The sequence below is a fragment of the Thamnophis sirtalis genome, unplaced genomic scaffold, assembly GCF_051295495.1.
Source record: "Thamnophis sirtalis isolate CommonGarterSnake01/CBP01778 unplaced genomic scaffold, rThaSir2_p1.2 scaffold_2, whole genome shotgun sequence".
NCBI lineage: Eukaryota > Metazoa > Chordata > Lepidosauria > Squamata > Natricidae > Thamnophis > Thamnophis sirtalis.
The window spans coordinates 131,302,189-131,327,499 of NW_028261382.1; positions in this window are offsets into that span (position 1 = coordinate 131,302,189).

A 25,311-nucleotide genomic window follows, 5' to 3' on the forward strand; every position below is an offset into this window, starting at 1 on the left:
TGTCTAGGTTTGCTAAGCATGGCGGGAGCATCCAGCTGGATTAAATATGTTGTGTCTTTTCTACTGATCATACAAAAGACATTGAAGGAAGATTTGTTGTTGTTGGTTTACTGAAATGTTTAGAAGAATAAGATCACAGGCATGCTTACCTAACCAACAAGGATAACTCAATACATCATTCCCTGCCTGTTAAGATACCATACAAAGCCCACATTATTTTTGCTAATTTATGCACCTTGCAGTATTTTTATCTGACTGAGATTTCTCAGTATTTCTCACTGCAGACAGGATGATTTGGTATGTTCTATTGCTATTGGTGACTGTGGTGTAACCATGATTATCTATATCAAGGTATCTTCCTTGCTAGGTGGTAATCTGGAATTACAGTTGTGGCTTCAGTCATGTTAGCTGCTATTTTTTCAAACTGTACCTCTCTTCTCTTTATCTAGTGAACACACCATCTTCATATATGGTTGAATACAATCTTTACTATAAGTGGTTTTCCACTTAGATTGCCCTCTGTAAGCTCTTGCTTATACAGTTTGTCCAATAGGTGAATTTCATGTTACAGCCATAGAAAATTATTCAACTTCTGCCACTGTTTGTTCTGAACTGTTATTTTAAAACTTACCTTGCATTTCCTATGTTTTTTTAATATTCAGATGTAAATAAGACTATTTGCATGATTATGTCTCCTATTGAATTCTATTTTGTATCTGCTCCCATCAGTTTATTTGAGTAGCTACTGTAACCAAAATCTCTTTTGTGGATTGAAAATAGATAGTAGTATTTGATGATCAATGATGAGAATAAATTCCCTCCTGTGCAGGTAATGTTTGAAGCATTTAACACTAAAATTCAACTTCCCTATTTATGCTTTTTTTCTCTCTCTCCATGGCTATAAATAAGCATAATATAGTACAAAAGCTCTTAAGCATTTTCTCCCATCTTTCATAACCTATGATATAATCATGCCAATATCTTATTGTGTGGGGTCATAGGCCAATTTTACCTGGAATCATGAGTAAACACTATAAGCACTGTGTCCAATATTAACATTTTGTGTACTTCTATGAAAACCTATTTATACTGTTTTATTTACATACCAACTTGATTTGTAATGGACAGTTCAAGAGGCGGAACATATTAACTAAATTTATCAGAAATTGGTTATCACAATTAATGGATTCCAAAAAGGATTGTATATTTTACCCATCTTATATCTTTGGGACATTCATGAATGCTTGAAGGTCTCCCCATCTGTGTATGCCTTTACAACTGTGGTAGAACAATATGTAACATTATGTTTAAATTACTCTGTTATTACAGTGGGGTGAGACAGTCCCTCGAGTAACCTGGACCCATACCTTGAAGGCAGTGGTGGGATCCTCCCGGTTTAACAACCAGTTCAGTGATTGCATGATTTTGCATTCATGCACAGTTTGAAAAAAATCTTCACTTACAGATTTCTTCAGAGGAGTAACACAGCTGATTCGCATGGCAATCTGCTCTGCCCAAACCAGTCCAAACTGGTAGAATCCCAGCTCTAAATGAAGGGCTTTAAAGGCAATCACCAACACCTTGAATTGCACCTGGAAGCAGACTGGTAATCAATGCAGCTCATGGAGCAGTGCTATCCCAGGGGCCATTTTTGGGGCTCCCAAAATTGTTTGCACTGCATTAGCTGTAGCTTCTGAATATTCTTCAAGGGTAGTCCCATGTAGACAACATTACAGTAGTCTAGCCATGAGATGATGAGGGACTGAATGACTAAGCACAGGGAATCCTGATCCAAGAAAGACTGCAACTGGCACACCCTGCATATACAACATAACAAAAGAATTGGGGCACATCTATAAGCATCTGATATTATCATAATTATGGATGTGTACCTAGTAATTTGTTAAAAGTAAAAAGCATGGATAGGGCATAGAAAACCATATATAAATTTTAATGGAATTAAAAGGGAGCATTCAGACTAAAAAACTGAACAATTTCTGGGTCTATATATCTCTGTATAGGGAAGATTCCTGTTTGGGAGAGGCAAATGGTCTTTTAGAAGGGACGTGTTAAGCTTCTCTGTTTGCCAGATTATCTTTAGTTAGAGGGTTGATTTGTAACATCAGCATCGCTGATGATCCAACTCCATTCTCAGCAGATACTCTGTTTTTAAAAATCAAAATAGTCCAAAGTAGTATAATTCAGGAAAAAGATTTATAGCAGAGGGCACCAAAATTGCCCAGCAGCACCAAATGAACCGCAATGCTAGCATAGAGAAATACGAGTATTAACATTGCTTATAAAATTAACTTGTTTTGTTGGAAGCTAACAGGATTCACACAATGATAGCTCATATAAATATGGTCATTATTTATGAATTTCAGGATGATAGATTTTAGAAGAGAATCCAGCTGCGATATATATCCCCCTCTAGAGTGCAGCTATGATTTTGATTTTTTAAAACTTCTTTGTATACAAAGTATTGTATTCTGATTTATGTCTCTGCATTGTTTTAATATAGCTATGTTGTAATGTTCCTATTATCACTATTGTCACAGTGACTGCAAAATATATGTAAGCCTTACACTGCTGGCTTCAATATATTCATTTCCTTTCTCCTGCTGCACACATAACAAAATGGAGAAAAAGATGTGCAAGTATATCACTCAGAAACAAGGCTAGAAAGTTTGGGTCTCCATCTAACATAGACCACGGAGATGATTGGCAGTTTATAAAAACAGGATTCCTAATATCATTGACATTGCTCTATGGAAACCTAATGGTAAATACTTGGGATCTGACTGTATCTCCCTCTTCAAGAAAATTCACAGACTAGAGCAAATGCTCCAAAAACCCTACCTTTCCAAAGATGTGTGCACTAGGAGTGCATTATGTTTCCCAGATGGCAAAGCTGGACACAAATCTCTACATAATTAATTTAAAATTTAAATGAGCATTTCTTTGTTTTTAATCTAATTCTAACCCGTCCAACCACAAATTTGGCTCAAAAGAGATTACAAATACCAAGCAATCAACAAATATGCTGAACTGGCTTCCTTCTACCACTGTTGATGAGATTTGAAAAATATTGATATCGTGTATCAAGTTTTATTGAATTTAAAGTGGTCTTTAACATACTGCTAAGAGAGAGGGGGGAGGGAGGGAGGGAGAGAAGCTGTAATGCACAAAAGTACAAATTAGAATATTTAAACTGCACTGTTCAGGGCTGCTTTTGAAATTGTCCCACTGATTTTCATTTAATATTAATATTGGGATGGGTGGGTTCTTGGTTTTTTGTTGTTGTTGTTTTAACAGAATGACAAAAATGTGTTTGTAGTTGATTAATTCTAATTTTCCTTTCATCTAATACTGGGAAATATTTTGTGCTGAAAGCTCAAAGAAGTCTACTGTGCTTTTAAAACAGCTCTCTTTCAAATCTCTTGGAGCTTTCAGCAGCCTTGAAAACTGTGCCTTTTTTTTTTGCTCAGTTTTTCACTTAAACCGTGAGGACCTTACACGAACACAGAGTTTGTTTTGCACAGGTTGTTTGGGAGAGAGAGAGAGAAGAAAAGCTCTTTCATTTTAATATTTTGGAGGACTATTGATGTAAGATCAAAACTACTTTAAATGCTGAGGACCCAAATATTGAAGTAATACAATACAGCAGCATTGGGACAAATATTGCACAAATAAAGCTCTCTCTGTTAAAGCACAGAATAAGCTGACAAGACCAGTTCCATTTCAGAACTGTTATAACACCACCTTGTTTTTCCTTTCTCTAACTCAGAATGTCTGGATTTTAGTAACCATTTTTTCCCTTGAGAAAACAACATAAATATTGTACCAAGAATCGTTAAGCATTCTGTGAATGCAAGCGTTCAAAATATTCACTATTTTTGGAATGCTGTCTCATCCTTCTCCTCCTCCTCTTCTACTTCCTCTTTTTCTTCTACCTCTTCCCCTCCTTTTCTTCTTCTTCATCTTCCTCCTCTTCCACTTCTTCCGCCCCAGTTTGTTCCTCTTTTTCCTCTACTTCTTTTTTCCTCTTCCAGCTCCTTCTCCCTCTCTTCCTCTTGCTGCTCCTCCTCCTCCTCATTACACCCAATGAGATATACATCTAGTTATTTCTATTGTTCATTGCATTAAAACTTTGTGTTTCAAATCATCACATTTTTACACATGTAGGGATAACTACTACATGTATCAAATTAGTTGCAGATTGCTTAAAATGTTATGCTTAAACTTTTGGCAAGGTAATTCAGTTACATCATATAGTAATGATACTTTTATATATGAGGAAAACCCCTGCCCAGAGATTACTGGGTTTTTTCCTAGTGAATTAAAAGTATTATACCAATTCAAGTTTATTCTTAGCCATTCACTATAGAGTATTTTTTGAAGTAATAGCATAGTGATGAATCTAACAGAAACTTTCTGTTTTAACTGATGTGAGATCTGCAAAATAATATAAAGCATGGGATGTGGTTAACTGACATAAACTGATGTATGGTATGCAAAACAGTATACTAGAGAAATGGCCCTTGCACACAACACTACGTACTGTATGTATAGTCCACAGTTACAAGATTGTGGAAGTGCATTTTAAAATGGAAGAATAAGACCAAAGTTTATGGAGAAGATAAACTATATAAGTTGTTGCCTTCTTTCCATTTATCCTTGGGCTTATGTTGAACTTAAAATTTAAATGCACCTTTCTTTCTTTGATGCTGCTGTTTCTTCCTTTATTCTCGTGGCCACTACTCTTCTACCACACTGATCTCCCTCTCAGCAACCTTTTAAAATGTTTCTTTCCCCTTTCTATTCCTCCTGCTGCTTCAGAGGTGGTATTCAGCCAGTTCTGACAGGTTCTTGAAAAACAAGTATTGGTAAGGTGACCAGATTTTCAGATTGGTAAAGAGGGACACCTTTGACCGGGGGGGGGGGGGGGGGGCTTGATTAAAAATTGTATATGGAGCAACAAAAATTTTCATAAGAACTGTGGCAAGAAAGGTGGTATAATGGGCTTAGTGACCAAAGTTACAATGGCATTGAAAAAAGTGACTGATGACCATTTTTCACACTTAGCGACCATTTTCACACTTAGCGACCATTGCAATATCCTCATGGTCACGCGATCAAAATTTTGATGTTTTGCAACAGTTACAATTTATATTTGTAAATTGTAGTTATGTTGAAATAAAAAAAATATTACAATACTATTTTTGCGTTGTACGAAATTTTTTGTTGCTCCGTATAAAATTTTTAATCAAGCCCCCACCCCCAGTCAAAGGTATCCCTCTTTACTGAAAATCTGGTCACCTTGCTTTTTAGGATGCTGTCTAGATTTCCTCCCCAGGAGCAAGTGTCTTTTAATTCCTTGGAATTGGGTATGTATAGTTTAATGAAAAGAAGGACCGAGGTATTGTATTGTGGTTACTGCAATTAATATACTTAATAACTCCATTTTTATTCTTTATTTTTTAATAATAATTTTCATAACAGTTGCTCCTGTTTTTGTAATTACTGTTTTATATTATTATTTTAGTGGATTGTTGTCACCCCTGAGAGTCATTTCTATTGAGATGTACACATTTGAACAATAAATGTATTTATTTTCATATTTAAGGAAAGGCATCATCTATAAACTAAGCAAAGGTGTAGCTTCCAAGATGTGCCCTTGGGATCTTGAAGTTGGTGGGAATCTACTCAGAGATTAATTGACGAAAGCTTAATAACAGGGAGTTCTTAACTTAAATCCACACAAAATAAAACTATTTTAATAAATCCTATGCACAATAAATAAAATATTATTTTAAAATACATTAAAAAATAAAAGAAAAAACCCACTTACCAGCAGGCTTGCACTCCAAGTAAACCCAGAATGATGTAGATGTTAATACAAAGAACTGAGCAAATTGAAATGGTGAAATTAGTCAGGGAAAAATGCCACCATTTTTCGGAGCAGTCCTCCAACCTCCGTGCCCCTCCCCTCCGGGAAATCCAGGAAGTAACCTCTCTAACCATTTCCTGCAGCTCTATGGTACTAGATCATTTTTTTCTTATAAAAGTGAGTAAAAGCGGCACGGGGGGGGAGGTCCGTTTTCTTGCTTTAAAGTTTTAATATCTTCAATGAAAGTACTGAGACAGAGAGAGGGATTAGACAGGGTGTCTTTTGTCTTGCCCCGGTTAGGATTTCTTAAGCAAATCCTCTGGGCTTTCAACATGAAGCCAGAAAACTGGGACTTTTTAAAAACGCAGCGGGAAATGGGAAAAATTGTTATAAAGCGTGATTGTCACGCTGAAATCGGGACGTCTGGTCACCTTAAGTATTGGTACTCCGCTGATCTTCTTTTGTTGCCATGAACAGGAGAAGGGAGCTAGAAAGCAGGTTAATGGGGTAGGGAGGGAATGGGGATTTTGCAGAACCTTCCCCCACACCCACAAAGCCATACCATGCCCATAAAGCCACGCTCACAGAACCTGTAGTAAAACAATTGAATCCCACCACTGGGCTGCTTCCTTAAAGCATGATGTAGCTTCCTTGGGCCATTTGAAGCTGCATCTCTCTTCCTCCCATTATCCTCCTGTGGATAGTCATGCTGTCCCTTGCAGAAGCTTCTATTGCAGCTTGTTTTCCTCTTGTCACTTCAATTTAGCCATCCCCTTCTCCTTTTTGGGAGCCTGTTTTGGTCTTGTGCCCTGATCCTAACTTTCTTGCATTCTCTTCTTTCTCTCTAAAGCTCTGGTTCTAATTCTCCTCTTCTGTGTCCCTCTATCTTTCTCAAGACTTGCCTTTCCCGTTTCCTTGCTCTTCCCTTGTAATAATTGTCTCTGCAGTTAATGCTTGGTTCATCCTTTTCCTTCTGCCTTCCAAAGAAGGAGATGGCACTTTTGGTCATTCAGAGTGATTAGAGCTGTTTCAGAAACCTATGAATACCACAAATAGAGAGGAGATTTTGTGGAAAATATACTGGACAAAGTAAGGTGGGTGTTGAGGACAGAGAATGAGTTATATTAGAGCTGAATTATAAATCACTTCAATGAAGAAAGGAAAATAAAACTTGTTTAATTGGGAAACCTTGTTTCAAAGTCTTACAAAAAAAAACAACCTCTGAGTCCTTTATGCAAAAGACAAATATAGTTTCCCCTCTGAACTATTCATTTTTCAACACTTCAAATGTAGTGTATTTCATTTATGAAATTCAAATGGATGAGAACTGCTGTGGAAAAGAAGAGAGAAAGACAGGAGCTACATATAGTTGTAATTTGAAGGACTATTTGGCAGCCAGAATATTTGAAAGTGACCTGATTACTAAACAGCTATCCATTTGAAGGAGGAATGTTGATAAACACCTATTTTAGGGCACCCATCCAATGTCTCTTAATTGCTAGATTGCATTTTTCAATTAAATAAAGAACAAAAGCGAAAAAGCCAACCCTCCCCATAATATGGAAGGAGATTTACAAATCCTAATCCTTTATTTGATAATCTGATTAATCAATGACATGAACTTTGGAAAAAATTTGGAAATTGGAAAAAAGCACCTTTGAACTCAAAACATTGCTTATGTCTGGGAAAAAAACTTTGGCATGAGGTTTACATAATATACATTCATAAACAAAACTATTCAAGTATAGTAGAACGTTTAGTGTAAAAATAAAGGACAGTCTGTATTTAGCTGAACATAAATTCCAAGTGCAAAATTAGCAAACTGGTATGATGCAATAGATATTTCTCCAGAACTATTAAACATTTTTTAAGCATCTATATAATTTAAATGGGAAAAAAATCATGGTGATTGGTAGATGTTAAAATGAGTAACATAAAAGATTTAAGTTGCATGATTGCATGAATGTGCAAAAGAATGTTATTTATATGGACTAAAGAGAGGATCCTCATGAATTATATTTGGAATACAACTGTAACCAGAGTCAAATCAGATGCTGGTTCAGATGCTTTTACATGAAATGAGGCAGTACAATCTTGGATCAGGCTCCTAAAACACAAAGAATTACTTCTAAGTAGTCTCATTTACTATAGATAGGACCTTACCAAACTAAAGCAAATTATTTACTTCATTTAAAAAGTATACTCTGAGAATTTCTGGGAAGTAGCTGACTGATTTAATCCAACTATCTAAACTTTTCCCCTCTTTTATTCTTCTGTAATTCACACACTCCTTCCTGGAAATCCAGACTACAGATCCAAGAATTTCTAATACTGCTGTGATGTAAAATCATATCTCGAAAAAACCTATAGTCATGGAGCCTCTTTATTTTTATATGGAGCATGGTAAACCAAATCCTAATATACAGGTTTCTGTTAAAACATTTTAACAGATAAACTCAGTTTATCAATAAAGCTGATAAAGAAGTTGTCCAAAATATCTGGCTTCTATATAATAAATTGTTTCTGACAGACTCTTGAGATATCTTTACAATTTTTTGATTGTTTATACCTGGTTTCCCCCCCGTCTCTTCAATATCAGGACATATAAATTGAAGGTTAGCAGAGAAAAGCATCATAACTCAGATTAAGCTCTTTTTCATTTTCTTCTTAATTGTGGCACGAAAATACACTGACTGGTGTTTTCAAAGAATTTGTCTGGTTTTATGTGGTATCTTTATGTACTGCATACGGTACATGGGTTTAACACTCCTTTAAAATAACCCTAGTGCTGTTTTTAAACTATGTTTTCAGCACTTCTTTCAAAGGATGCTAGACCTATATTTTAGAATTAGTGTTTTCTTCACAGAGATGGCCAGCATTCTGCACAGAAAGTTGATTTTAATAGAAAATAGAGCCATGTTCTGCCAGTTGGGTGTTGCTGGTTCTATTGTCAATGAGAGCATTACCATTTTTTCTACTATTTCAATCTAAAATAAAGCACTTTAATCTTTGTAAGGATTGGCATAAAATATGCAATTTTGTCTATTTCAAAGGTTATTAGCAGTTTCAGATGGCCGTAACCACTTACTGTCAACACTGTAGTTCCAGCTCTAGACAAGGATGAAGTTTGTTATTGAATATTCTATTCTGCTTCACATTATGTTCCTTCTTTGAAACTATCAACTGTGGGTTGGATAATCTTTGGTGCAGGCTTCATATTAGATTTGAATTCAGGAATAGCCTTGGAGTCTCTTACTCAGCTCAGTAAATATTAAACCAGACATTATAAGCATTCATATAGAACCCTACAAGCTTTCCCCAATTCATGTTAAGAAGAGTATAAAGAGCAGTGAGTGGTTCATGTTTTCCCCAGGCAGAGGTGGGTTCCTACCAGTTCGCACCTATTCGGTAGAACCGGTTCGTCAAATCTTCCAAACCGGTTAGAAGAGGTTCCACCAGTGGACCTGGAAAGCAGGCCACATCTACAGAAGAGATTCCAAAAATTTTTGAAACCCACCACTGTCCCCAGGTGATATTCAGTGAGAAAAATGAAGCCTTTCATTACTTTCTGTAAAGGTGTATGGGAAGGACCTTGGGAGGTGGAGTGAAGAGATGCTACCCAGGAAACAGTCAGGTGAGTGGCAGCATAGCTGACAGCTAGATAGTGGGTGGAACAAGAAGCTGAGAAGGGACTGTCCTATTTTCTCAAGCTATAAATGAGACAGTGGGAGGTTTGTACTGCCAGAGTTAAAAATTGTGATATTTAGCTTTATAATAAAATAGAATTAAATCCTCTGGTCATGTTTTCTGTTTGGTCCACCTGGTAAAGCTGGCACTTTGCTTAAGCTGCATTAAAACTTTGAAAACAGTACCATTTGCTGACTATCTTACTCGGCAGAATAGTGACAGGAAATGAAGGGAGCACATTTTATGTTGAAATAATTTTTGGCCAGCTCATATGGTGGAGGATAATGTTTTAATATAGTGTTCTTGCTGTTCCATTCTCTCTCTCTCTCTCCCCCCCTCTCTCTGATATCTTCTCTGTCTCTTTTAGAAAAAGCCAAAGAGAATCCACACTTCTTCCTCAAATGCAGCTACTCTTTCCTCAAAGAGTACCTAGCTGTTTATGATAATATTTAACAACTTTATTCACACTGTATTGATCAAATATTGACTTTATAAAAATAGTCAATTTTCATAAAACTATCAATTTAAGGAAGAAAAATAAGAACATTCTAGTTACACTTTAGGAGATTGGAAAATCAATTTCAAGTTTTCCTATTGCTTAGCAATATACAATAAAGATTTTTTTCAATCTTATACAGTATCATGGACTTATAAACCAAGGTTCATATGACCAAGTTTGACTTGTTCTTTCAAGCCCACCTTGAATTGAAATAGATGCATGTAGTTAGGCATTCAAGAAATGCAGTTTTTCCAATCATTTGATAGAAATACTAGCAAGAAGAAGAGAACTTATTATCAGGTATTTTTTATCAATAATACTTTGTCCCGGGATCACCACTGAATATAAGTACCATATTCTCTAAGTACTACAAAATGGAGGACTTGATGAGTTGTATCCATTACACATTTTGGACAGCAGATACTATGTTATCACTCCAAAACTGATAATTATGGGGAAAATGAGATGAAATATAATTTTGCTTTTCAGAGATATTGGATTTATATTTTACTCTTGAAGGATTGTTAAAAGGCCTAGAAAAAGAAAAGGGTTATTTTGTGAAATGAATCCTGTTAGTGCTCATTATCACAGGAAGATGATTATCCTTACGAGCATAATGTGCAATCATCCCCCCAAAGAAGCCTCAAATTAATGATAACTTTCCATTTATATTTAATCAAGATCAAATAAGGCTCATTTGATCACATCTGCTTTCTTTCAAAATAGTGTGCCATCTTTTCATCCTTATGAAAGTCAAAGGAAGCATGTTTGACCTATCATGGTTGGTGCTGCAAGATAGTATGGTTGCCTTTTTCATGTAGCTTCTACCCTTCCACTGTGATCTTCCCAAATAATACTAGTTAATGCTGCCATGATTTTTTAACTCACATTACCAATAATCAATGACTGGTAGCTTTTCTCTTCCTATGAAATACATAGGTGGAAGCTTGGATTAAACCATCAGATTCAGTTTTATTTCTGACCTAACCAGTGAATTTTCTGATGCTGCCACTAAAATAAATGCTTTAACAATAATTTATAAAAATACAGGATAGGGAAATTTCATGTTTAAGTTCACCTGGATATCAGTACTATTAATTCCCATTTCAAACAGAATGAGTAATATAAAATATACATTAATATTGAGGATCTGGCTGTATTGATAATGATTAGGAGGGCCATAAAAAAGAGGAAAGGAAAGCATAATGAAGAGATTACAATCAGAGAAGGTTGCTTAATGAGCCTATTGGTACCAAACTACATTATTCATAGGGACTTCTGATTAGAGACAAATGTCAAATGTAACACACATTCCTGGGTGGCAATTCTTCATTTACATTTCAAATAAATACTTACCCATTCAGGTTTTAGCTGAGCAAACTGTAATTTCAATATTTAGCATCTTTTTGCCACATGCGCACATATACATTATCATTCAGTTATATCAGAAAATTATGGTGCAGCTATTTGGTGTAAAACTTGTGGAGTTTAGAAAAAAATGAAATCAATAAAGCTGTAGTAACATACTTGGGCATTTTCAGATTGTACATTACTATCAGATAAAATCTCATATCTTTGTTCTATCTCCTTTTATCTGGTAAAATAACCAGACCATGTACTTTACAGGAAAAAAGAACAATAAGTTGTTTTGGGAGCTGAGTTGGCACTATGCTTGCCTCTCTTTAGTTTGTCTATTAGACAACCCTTGACCTATTGGGTTATCGTTTCAGAGATATTTCCTTATCTAAACAGAGAAATAGAATGATGGGCAAATGACTTCTGACTTCCAGCTGGCTTCCCCATTGACATTGTTTCAAGGAAGACAACAGCAACTGTTGCAAATTACTACATGGCTGATCCTTCGAACTGCCTCCCACTCTGCACCCAGGCTCTCCATTCTGACATGTCTCCAAGGGTTCTTTTTCTCCATTCAAAAATTGTTGCCCTGTGATTCCTGCACCAGGTAGGGATCTGGATTAGATGATCCCCTAAATAGGTCTCAGATCTCCCAGTCTATGATTCTGTGAAACATGACATAGATTTACAGTCACCCGAAATTGTTATACAATAATTAAATATTTGAATCTGGCTCTTTTCAGATATCCCTTACTGTTGTGATGTCTCAAACATCATTGCCGTTGAAATGCTTCCTACTATGAAACATTTAAAATCATGTATACATCATTCTTCATAAATGAACAAAGATTCCATGAACTTACTCAAGCATTTGGTTTTGCTTGCTTGTTTTTATTTTAATTATCCTCCTTATATAATAAGGGAAAATAATTATGTGTAAAAACAGATTTTCAATTCCTCCTCAATTTCTCAGGAGAGATTTTTTGCATAGTGTAAGGAAATAGCATTTAGACTACAGTCCTTGAAATTTCTCTTGCCTGTCTGTAACTTTCATTTGTATCAAGACCAATGTTTTCTGACATTTAAGCAAGAGTTTGAAAGTGCTATTAACATAAAATACTCAGACTGAATTTTTTAAGGAGTAATACGAAAGGTCAAATTAAGAATTATCCATTTGGAAATGAAAAATACTTTTTGGTAACTTATATTTTTAGGAAAATGGAAGACTAAAGCATCAAAATCCTAGTATACTTATAAATTATGTTTTATTGTTAGAGTGTTCTAATGCAAATAAAGCAACCTGTAAATGGAAAGTTCACTTTTAATGGTGCCTAATTTTAAATTTTAGAGAATGTACTTTCACATTATGCAGTAAGAAAAGTATGAACTTTAAAGCAATATTTCTTTGGTATGGCACAAACCTTTTAAAACAACAAATAATAAATTATTATTTTCCTACAGTGGACTTGCATCAGGGAATTATATGTTAAAATATTTCATTAGTGCAAAGTATTTCTGTGTTGTATTCACTGCCCATTTATATTTTTTAAAAAAAAACTACAATAGATATGTGGAATGTAAATGTGTAGGTTTATATGCCCTGCTTCCTTTTTAACTTTCTTAATTATGTTGTTAATTCATTTACTACGTGAATATAGATGAAGGTTACAGTAATGACAGTTGGCAAAATTTCAGCACCTCTTCTATATGCATTTGTCATTTTAAAAAATCTTATCTGTATAGATTTTGAGGAGCCATATATCAATGGCTCTTCCTATAATGTGATTTGTATTAATTAAATGATACCAGTTTCTAAGCCATTAGTGCACATCCTATGAACTCACTAGCGAGTTTGTCTCAAAATGAACATCAAACACATGTTTGTTCTTAATGACAACAAGATAATAGCCCTTGTCTTTGAAAATAAGCACCATTGGAACGAGATTCTCTAAATCATGTCTCCCCCCCCCCCAAAAAAAAAGACTTGTGCATCATTTGTGGAATAAATCATAGGTTATTTATTAACCTTGACAAAGGTAGCTTTACAAAGGTAGCTTTATTTGACTTAACAAGGCACTTAGCATCATGAAGATGACACACTCTGAGCCATTGAGGTGAAAAGGCATATGACTGTCTCTGAAAGGGACTTTGGGGAGCTTCTTAAACTCTTTATAGTTTTACTGGCATTTGTAGAAGCCTGAATAATATGTGAAATAAGAGAAGAAATGCAATGTCTTTGCTTCTCTTTTAAAATTGAAGAGAGTACATTTCTTTGTGAAACAGCTCTGTGTAAGTGCATCACTCTATGCACAGTCTTATTACTGATGTGGCATTCAAAATTCTGCAGGAAAAAACAAATATAGGTAAGTAAGAATTTGCAAGCTACTTTATCATTTCAATCTGAAGTCATCACTAGCTTTATCCATGCACTCTACCCTAGGCAATGTTTTGTATCAAAGTAGGTCATAAGAACTGCATTTGCTGGTTCTACAAACTTTCTTGTATGTATGTATGTATGTATGTATGTATGTATGTATGTATGTATGTATGTTTTATTTATTTATTTATTTATTTATTTAATTTGTTTGTCAAACATGTACAAGATAACAAGTATAGGTATGAACATAAACATGAACAAAGGTAGTAAATACAGATAAATGGGGACAGTAACATAGGGACAGTAGGCATGCTGGTGCCCTTATGGACTCCCACTTTACAGACCTCTTAAGAATGGGGTGAGGTCCACGGTAGACAATTTGAGATTGAAGCTGTGAGGGTTTGAGGCTGTTATGATGGAGTTGGGTAGATCATTCCAGGCGTTGACCACTTGGTTGCTGAAGTCGTATTGAAGCGGTTTCCCTTGAGTTTGTATTAATTGTTTGCCCATGTATTATTGAGGTTGAAGCTGAAGAAGTTGTTGACAGGCAAGATGTTATAGCAGACAATTTTGTGTACTATGCTTAGTTCAGACCACAAGTGGCGCAGTTCCAGATTGTCCAAGCCCAACATTTCAAACCTGATGGCATAGGGAATTCTATTGTGAGTAGAGAAGTGGAGTACTCTTTTCGTGAAATATGTCTGAACCCGCTGAATCATGTTAATGCCTGATATACAGTGTGGTTCCAGGCAGACGAGCTGTGTTCAAGAAGTGGTCTGGCAAAGGTTTTGTATGCCCTAGTTAGCAATGCAATGTTATTGTATTGTTCCTCTGTATGGTGGTGATTAAATGTTTTCAACAGAAAATAGTTATGCAAGTTTCCCATGGTATTCTGAACATTAATTGTGCATGGGAAACATTCTACCAATGAATATATTTCCGTAATAGGACAATTGATGTGATTGCAAAAGTGGAAGCAGAGTTGAACAATATAAAGTCTCCATTCTGGATACCTGTTATTCAGAACTGAAGAGAAGGAAGAAACTGACCAATGCTTGTCAATTTTACTCTTGCTCATTTTGTCTGGAATGAAATAAAAAAGCTCTCCAACTAACATTTCCTTTAGATAACCTGAAGTTGAAGATTTGGGGTGAAAGATGAAAGAAGACATTCCTCCCATGAGAAAACAACCATAGTGTTTCCAAAAGCTCCTATCTTCGAACACTTTCAACTACATCTCAGCTGAGTCAGGACTAAATCAGTTGAACTTTCCAGCACAACAGAAAATACAGAACTCAGTAGCTTCTTTCAAACTGCTGCAAAATTCTTGTGTAGAAATGTCCTACAGTTTAGTTAGGAATAATGGGAGTTGTAACCCAGCAGATCCAAAAGTTATTAGGATATCATGTACAGCATCTGATTGAGTTTATATAATACCACTGTTTGTATTAACCAGCTAGATAACCAGCTACTTTCTAATTTATACATATAGTGAGAAGAAATATAGAATTAAAACACAATTTAAAATAAAGAACTGTAAATATAAAATTAAATTAAAAATACTTGAACCTGGCTGATTTTCTCTAGAAGTTAAAATGGATTGGGTATGAATACATAGTAAATTTGACCAGCATACAAATAAAAACCCTATTTTTTTTTTTTAAAAAAAAAGCTTTTTTCTGTGTGAAGAAGCATAAAATATTTTCAATATTATTAATCAAATGTGGGAAAGAATGAAATGGATGGTATTCTTTACTTCCAATTCCAGTGCAGACTTTTGAAATTATTCCTAACTTTATTACTCAAATAAAGATTTAAAGAAACACTAAAATTGTACCTTTGCTGAAAATATGAAAACATTAAACACAAACTCTAACATTTAAACCAAGACTACAGTTACATTATATAATCACTAGACAAAAGGCCCAATAATCACTTGGTTCAAAAGAAATAATGCAGAGTAAGAGAAGTGATAGTTTAAGCAATTATCTAGTAGTACAGTTAATCATCACCCTTGGTTTGCAGCTTTTTGTTTCCCAGAATACACATGTCAGATTGTAATTAAATACATTTGCACTACATACATTTCAATGTTGAACAAGTTGGTTGGGGTGAGCAGTTGGGACAAGTTGGAAAATAAAATGAATACATTTAGAGCCAACTCAATGAATATGTTGGCCTGGCGTTAGACCTTGCTGACAATAAGGTCCAGCAAAAGTAGATTGATCTAGAGCAGTGGTTCTCAACCTTCCCAATGCCGCGACCCTTTAATACAGTTCCTCATGTTGTGGTGACCCCCAACCATAAAATTATTTTTGTTGCTACTTCATAACTGTAATTTTGCTACTGTTATGAATCGTAATGTAAATATCTGATATGCAGGATGTATTTTCATTATTACAAATTGAACATAATTAAAGCATAGTGATTAATCTGCCAATCTTGGTCAGGTTGGGATTTTCCAGGATAAAATGACCTCCCTGCCTGCCTCCAGCAGCAGTTCGTGGTTTACATGAGTTTCACTTTGTTAATTTTACTTTTTTTACATTCCATTCCACCCACCAACCCAGTTTTTTTTCTTTCTTTCCTTCTTTCTTTCCATTCCTACCTCCCTTTTCTTCTTTCTTTCTTTCTTTCTTTCCATTCTGCCCTCCCTTTTCTTCTTTCTTTCTTCCTTTCTTTTTTCTTTCCATTCCTCCCTCCCTCCTTTCCTTTTCTTTCTTTCTTTTTTTCATTCCATTCCTCTCTCACTTCCTTTTGTCTTTCTTTCTTTCTTTCTTTCTTTCTTTCTTTTTTCTTTCCATTCCTCCCTCCTTTCCTTTTCTTTCTTTCTTTTTTTCATTCCATTCCTCTCTCACTTCCTTTTGTCTTTCTTTCTTTCTTTCTTTCTTTCTTTCAAATTGTTACAACCAGGCATGGGAGTGCATAGTGGTTAATTCATGCGAGTAATTAATTTAACACAGATTAAGAAGTTGCCCTTTAAATTGGATTTTAAACAGAGGTGTAAACTACATCGAACTGGGCTTCCATACCAAGTGGAATTCCTTGGGACAGAAGGAATGGGTGGGCGGGTGCCTGTCCTCCCCTCGGACCTCTCCTGCCATCCAAAAAGCCTCAGAGCTCAGTTTAGCCCACAGGACAGGATCAGCGGCAGGGGCGGCAGGGGCAGCAAAGGCAGTGTCCAGGCCCAAGGCGGCTTGAATCCCAGCTGAAGTGAGTGTCCCAACTGTCCCACCGGTCTCCTGCTCCTGCCTTCAAGCCCCTGTGCAGGTGGTTGGGCTGAAGCGGCACCTCAGGCGGCTGGGCTAAAGCGGCACCTTGGCATTTCCCTGGCGTAGAGACAGGGTGGGATGGTGTCTGGGTTGTGCCCAGAGCCAGGAGAAGGCTGCTTCACCACCTGGCATTCTTCATGCACCTGGCGCTTCAGGATGTGGAGGTGTATGGTCTTAGGCGACCCCTGTGAAACGGTCGCAACCCACAGGTTGAGAACTGCTGATCTAGAGTATAACCATAACTATGTACGTCTGAGGCGAATCTGAATTATGTAAGAAACTATAAGTTCAAGAGAATGAAGTTCTTGAAATGATTTCAGAATTTTATTGCCCTGTGAATCATCTACTGAAAATAAACATTCTCATTCTAATATTTAAAGTTCAAATAATCATTGTTCAAAGAAGGAAACCTATTTCTGAAGCTGAGAAACATTTTAAGAACTACTGTATATACTCGAGTATAAGCCTAGTTTTTCAGCCCACTTTTTGGGCTGAAAAAAGCCGCCTCGGCTTATACTCGAGTCAGTGAAAAATTTGCCCGAAATGGAGGAGAAAAAGGGGCGGGGCCATGCCGCTGGGTGACACTCGTGAATGGCCCAGTGCCCCTGTGAGTTTCCCCTCCCTCCGTGTCAGTTTGCCACACAGCGCGCACCGCACCATCCCCCCTCCTCACGTTCTAATGTAATGCAGGGCTGTCTTACGATTCCCCTTCCTCCCCCTCCTGCCGCTCTGCAACGATGTCCCACCTCCTCCTTGTTATGGCAAGCAGCCACATAGCGATGTCCCACCTCCTCTGGTACAGTGGTCCAATGATAGGAATCACTGTGCCGTGTCATAGGAGGCGGGACATCGCTCCCGCGGCTGCACAGGACATCATCATCACAGCGGGACATCAGCATCATGAGGTGAGTGAAGTATTTCATTGAATACACCGCTAGTTTACTGTTTTTCTTTGAAATAAATATTCAAAAACATTATTGGTATCTATTTTTATTTTTGAAATTTACCGGTAGCTGCTGCATTTCCCACCCTAGGCTTATACTCGAGTCAATAACTTTTCCAGTTTTTTGTGGTAAAATTAGGTGCCTCGGCTTATATTCGGGTCGGCCTATACTCCAGTATATACGGTAGTTTCATCTTCCATGTTGACATACCATTTTAAAAAAACCTTTCCCTTTTATTTGTAGATGAATAATCCAACAATACTGTTTTCTCCCCAAAATACATAACTTCTTTCTTTCCTTATCATTATTTTTACATAGTTTATATGAAGTATACAATGAAGATTCATAAAGATGTTATGTCTGTGTCATCTCTTGTAAAAAAAGTATGCATTCTTAGTTAAATAAGAAAGCTTACTTAGTTTTCATTTTAAAGTTGCAGAGTATGTGTTTATTCTGAAACTTACTCCTCAAGTAGACACTTAGGATACCAGTTTTAAAAGTGCAAATTTTCTTGATTAAATTTAGTATCACATATCTCAGTTTAAAAAAACTATGTGACTCATTGTGCATTTAAGATACTCCCACAATGGCAAATTGTGAAACAAAATAGAATAACAAAGGAGATCGCACCCATCTGTGTGATCATTTCAATTATATATAAGGGACATAGCTTAGTAGTAAATGTATGTTTTGAATACAAAAGATGCCATATTCCAAGCATCTTCTGATAAAAGAATCAGATTTCATTAGTGCAAGGAATTTCTGAGAAGTAATAGGATTGCTATATCATTCAGCTGCCTTTGTTCCACGTTGACCCTAATGACTAGGAATTTGGAGAGTTGTAGTCCCAACACATCTGGAGGACAAGAGGCTGGGGAAAAGTGGTGTGGAGAAATGACACTACTTTCTGCAAGAAGAAAGAGAAATGGCAGAGATTTCCAGTAGCTCAGCAGCAGCCAATTAAGAGAGCTGAGGACTTAACAAAGGATTGAAAGGAAAGATGCAGACAAAGGGAGTGAAAAGAACACCAGTCTGGTTTGGGAGCATGACCTGTTCTTAATCTATGTCATTCCAGAGATGATCCAACCCGCTACAGTGTCCAATCCTAGCTAACACATTTGGGAGGGGAGAATCTCTTCCCTTTCCAAATAGTACTGCTAAGGAAGGGGGGGGAAAGATAAATGGTTAGGGTTAAAAATAACCTTTATTTATTTTTATTTTATTTAAGTTATTTAAAAATATTTTTTCATCACAATGGAATTTTATTATATCAACAAGCTAGATAGTTATGAAGGAATGAAAGATTTTTGTTCATTTGTTTCTTTAGGTTCTGTAAGGATTTTAGGAATGGAGGAGCTTAGTTTGAATGATCTACCTTTTGTGTAAATAAACTGATTTTTTCTTGTAATGTTTCTCCAGATTCCTTCATTGTACTCTAGCCTATTCCTTGGCAACTCACCTATCTTTTAAATAAAAAATACCTGATTTAGGTTCCTTTCACCTAGCTACAGCCGCTTTGGGATACAGTCAAATATACTGTTAAAAGCAAAGTAGCAGGTAAGGAAATAACCCACAAGTGAGAAATTACTGCTTTTATTTCATCTTTGCCTACCTGAAATCCAGCAGATGGTCTAATACAATCCTTCTAAATTATTGAACTATAAGGTAAGGAGACAGAACTACAGTAAGGTACTGTGAATTATTATTAGTTTGCATATATATCATAATAAATACTGACATGTTACTAATTGGAATTATTAAAACATAACTGCCTTAGTAATACTAATGACAATTACATAAGTCCTAGGAATGTAAGTATGCAAAAGTGGGAAACCTTTGAATACTGGAAGTTGCCCTCTTATTATTTGAAAAGGGTTTCGGCCCCAGTGTATGGTTGATGATGCAAATGGGAAGGCTTGGGATTTTTGTTTTCTTCTGGGTTTGAGAGCCTCATTAAGCTTATTTTTGGCCTTAAAATATAGCTTTCCTGCTTGTTGCCTCAAATTGGCCAAAAGGCCAAGCCACCAACTGTCCGACCCCATCTTCTACCACTACCTACTACCATGAAATCAGATCTTCTGGAGTACTGGGCAGATAATTCCCAGAATCCTCAGCTACAAGATATGTAATCCAAACATGAGAACTTGGATTCATATGTTGTCTTTGTCTGATATAGCCTACATTTGTAATTACAAGTGAAACAGCCTGTAGTTGATTAAATAAATAAAAAGTGCATAATTAGCTCTAAAAAGGCAAAAGAAATCTGTTGTTTTTCTATTCTTGTTCTAGAGGGCAACACTTACGCAATTTATGTTGTTCTATTCGTTTATTCCAGCTGTGCAACGTGAATCCCTGAGTACCATGTTAATAATGTAGCCTGAGGTGATCAGGGCCATATGAACATTTTAAAATGTTGATTAAATTAGCCAAAGTAAGATATTCAGATTAAGATCTTGTATTCATTAACGATAAAGTTTATTAAGACACTGGGAACTTACTAAGCCAAAAAAATCATTACCTCTGTTCAGGAAATTTAATTTGAAATAAACAAGCTCTTAAACATTAAATCTACCTTGTTACTTTTTGGTATATTGCACAAAATTTGATATAATCATCTTTAATAAAACCTCCGGGAAGAAAGAGCTCAAAAAGCAAGTTGTAATGCACAATATGATCGATGGCTGTATTTTTGAGATACAAATTATCAAGTGCAGAAACATCATGGCTTACCTATTAAGCAGATAGAAAATAATATCAATGTTTTGTCACTGTTTTTGAAGTCATACCCATTGTTCTAACTTGAATAGTTGTGTCATTAATTTGTTTGAATGTTCTAAGTACTATATATAGGAGCATTTCGTTATTAACAAATATGAAAGCAAAAACTGTTTCAAAATAACTATGTGCCTCTTTGGAATGATATCAAAAAGGATTTACTAAGATGGAATATATTGCATTTATCATTATTCGGTGGAGTTTCTATTATTAAGATGAATATTTTACTTTTTTTATTTCAGGTGTTACCAATACTTGCAACTGATACTCCATTTAAACAATGGCAGATGGATATTTGCAAGTTTATATGGCAAGGGGGGGGGGGAACCCCAAGAATTAGTTATAAACTTTTGCAAGATGCTAAGGAAATAAGAAGTTTGGGTTCACCTGATTTGAAATTGTATTTTGATGCTTGCTGTTTGGTTTGCTAAAAGAGTAGGTTAACCTCCAAAATAAAAAGCTACTTATTTAGAGGGTCATGAATTAAGAGTTGGATGGCATGGTTATCTGTGGTATGACAAGGTTAAAATAAATGTTGATTTTATTTTTTTATAAATATTTTTATTTAATGTTTTAATCTTTAAAAACAGTAAAAGAAAACACAACAAAAAAGAACAAAACACAAAGCATACATAACAATATATAGTAATTTTACAGCCTTCTGTATCAGCTTTCCTGCTTAGCTTTTATAATTCTCCATTTTGCATTGCCTTCCTATTGCTTTAACTTTGTCCTATAATATAACAACAGTAGTATTAACACTTATAATATTATTAATTATTTGTATCACCATATATTTATATTATCTATTTTCTGTTTTGGCTTCTGATTTCTAGCCACATACATTTTATTCCATACTTTATAGAAGTCCGATTCTTTTCTTTCTTTTAGTTCTATTGTCATTTTTTCCATTTCTGCGCATTCGAGTATTTTTCTAATTATAGTTTCATCTGCGGGTGTATTGATTTTTTTCCAGTTTTGTGCGAAAGCAATCCTGGCTGCAGTGAGTATGTGTATGATTATGTATTGAGATTGTTTATCCATTTCTTGGTCTAGTAGTCCTAATAAAAATGCTTCTGGTTTGAGTTCTATTTTTCGCTTAGTAATTTCTTCCAACCATTTCCGAATTTTGCACCAGTACTTCCTTGTGATGGGACACGGCCACCACATATGGTAGAATGTTCCAGGCTTGTGGCTGCATCTCCAACATTTGGGGGATAAATTTGGATACATTTTGGCCAATCTTGCTGGAGGCAAATGCCATCTATAAAACATTTTATAGAGGTTTTCTTTGTAAGCTACTGCCATTGTAAATTTATAATTTCTTTCCCGTAGTTTATCCCATTTTTCTAACTCTATATTATGGCCAAAATTTATTCCCCAGCTAATCATTGTCTCCTGTACCGTCTCTTCCTCCATTTTATATCTTAAGAAAAAATTATATAATCTAGTAATCATTTTTCCTCCCGTTCCTAATAATATTTTATCTAATTCCATTTGTTTCTCGTGTATTCTGTATTGTTCCCGATCTTTTTTAAATCTTCTTTTAATTTGTAAATAGGGCCACCATTCCAAATTTATTCCTTGTGTTTTCAGATCTTGTACTGATTTTAGTTCTCCTTTTTCATCTAAGAGTTCAGCATATCTTACCATTTTACTGAGATCTATAGTATTTGGATATGCCGTTGCCTCCATCATTGATAACCAGATTGGGATTTTCACGTAATGTTTTTCTTTCCCCAGATCTTAAACAGGGCATCCCGTACTATGTATCTCTGGAAGTAGGAATGAGATTTATTCTTTCTCTCTCAGAGGAAGCCATACCAGCCTAGTTGGAGATCGTGGTCTTCTAGCATAAGGATTCTTTTATTTTTTAGTTGAATCCAGTCCTTGAGCCATGTTAGGACTGCTGCCTGATAGTAAAGCTCCCAATCTGGGAGGCCAAAGCCCCCTTTGTTTATACTATCTTGTAGAAGTTTGTATTTAATACACGTTTTTTTCCCTGACCAGATAAATTTTATTAAGTTGTTTGAAAAAAATGTTCTCTAATTTAATCGGTATTGTTTGAAAAAGATAAAGTAGCTTGAGTAGTACATTCATTTTAATTGTTGAGATTCTGCCAATTAGTGATATCTGTAGTTTAGTCCAATTATCCAAATCTTTTTGTATCTGTCATAGCAATTTATTGTAATTATCTTCTTTTATTGTAATACATTTTGCCGATAGCCATATTCCCAAATATTTAATTTTCTTGGCCCTCGAAATTCCCAGTTTCTCCTCCAGTTCTTCATTTTGTCTTTTGGTTAAATTCTTAGTTAATATTTTAGTTTTCTCTTTATTTACTTTAAGCCCTGCCACTTTACCCAATTGGTTTATGTCTTGTAACAGTTTTAGTCCAGTTTCTAGGGATTCCTCAATGATAAATGCTAGATCATCTGCAAAGGTCTTTACTTTGTATTCCTGTGTTACAATTTTCAATCCCTTTAAGTCCTTGTTCTATCTAATTTGTAACATCAATGTCTCTATTCAGAGGATAAATAACAGGAGGGGTAGAGGGCATCCCTGTCATACTCCTTTGGTTATGCAGAAACATTCTGTTGCTTCCCCGTTTAGAATCCATCCAGGATTTTGGTATCTTTGCTAAGGTTGGAAGGTTCCTCTTCTGTAGGCATCTTTCAATGTCCTTCTCTTCTATTTCCTCTCGGCTATACAGTGCTTGAAAGTATCTAACTGCTATACTTTTTTTTCTTCCTTTTGGTGGTGTATCACACCTTCTTCATCCTCTAGTTGCTGTATTAATTTCTTTTCTTTTTCTTTTTTTAGTTTATAGGCTAGCCATATCCCCAGTTTATTGGAATTTTCAAAATAATTTTGCCTACTTGATCTAATTTTCTGGGTCACTTCTTGTGTAATTAAATTTAATCTATGTTTAATTTTTTCTTCTTCTTTAGCTTCTTAGTTTTGAGGTACTTTCTGGATTTTATATTCTAATTTCCCCAGTTTCTCCTGGAGCTCTCTATATCATTTCTTTTTATCTTTCCTTTTTCTTATTGTATATGCTATCGTAATGCCTCGTATAGACTTTGGTTATATCCCATAGGTTTCGAATGGTTGTTTGTTCATTCCAGTTTTCCTTTAGGAAAAATGCTAATTCTTTTTTTTTTCCACATACTGTACATAGTTGTCTTCTTTCACAATCTTCTGATTCATGGTCCATCTCTTTTTCCTTTTTGCTTTTCCTTTCTATTTGATTGTTAATGTGTTATGTTCCGCCCACATGTTCGGTGTTATTCTACCTCCTCTACATCCTTCTCCATCCACACCATGTCAATCCCGGACCATGAATTATGGGGGTTTGAAAAGAATGTGTGGCTTGATTTCTCTCCAGACATCTTTTAGATTTAATTATCAGGCCATTTCAAAAAATGCATTTGGCAGTGTTCTTTCATAATTTTTTTAATTATCCTTTTTATAGTCTATCTTTAGGTCTACCACCACATTGAAGTCCCCTAATAGACATATGTTGTCCAGTTCCAGTTCTGCAATCCGCTTATGTAGTTTACTGTAGTATTCTTTCTGGTTCATGTTTGGTGCATATATGACTGCAATTAGTACTCTTTTTTGTTTTATTGATACTTCAATTTATAATGTTCTTCCCTCTTCCTCCACGTATACCTGTTTAGGTTTTAGCCAGTCCCTCAGGGTTGACTCAGCCTTCCATCCTTCCGAGGTGGGTAAAATGAGGACGCAGATTGTTGGGGGCAATATGCTGACTCTCTGTAAACCGCTTAGAGAGGCCTGAAAGGCCTATGAAGCGGTATATAAGTCTACTGCTATTGCTATTGCTATTGCTTTATATATACTGCAGCCCACATAGTTTTGGATTGCAGGACTGATCCCCATTCAGAAGTGTCTATATATATATATATATATATATATATATATATATATATATATATATATATATATATATATATATATATATATATATATATATATATATATATATATATATATATATATATATATATATATATATATATATATATATATATATATATATGTTATTATGTTTCCTGTTTTGTTTTCTCACTGCTTGCATAGTTCCACTTCCTGCAACTGGTAGATAGGGGTAATTGTGTATCCTTATGAAACTATTTTTTAACTACTGGATAATCTTTGTGTGTCTCTGTCTCTCTCTCTGTCTGTCTGTCTGCCTGTCTGTCTCTCTCTCTCTCTCTGTCTCACTCTGTCTCTCTCTCTCTCCTCTCTCTGATATTATGTTTTGATTAAGCACCTAACTTTCCAAATACAGCCAGGAAGAATACCTCTAAACAGAGCACGACACAAGCAGCTCCTTCTGCCAAATGAAGCTTTTTTACTGCAATGGACTCTGATCATGCGTCATTGGACTAAGTGGAAGAGGGGGAGGTAATGCATAGAACCACGGCATTATCTGTGAATTGCAGGCATAAAATCCAAATGATAAAATAAGGCATGCTTTTTCTCCC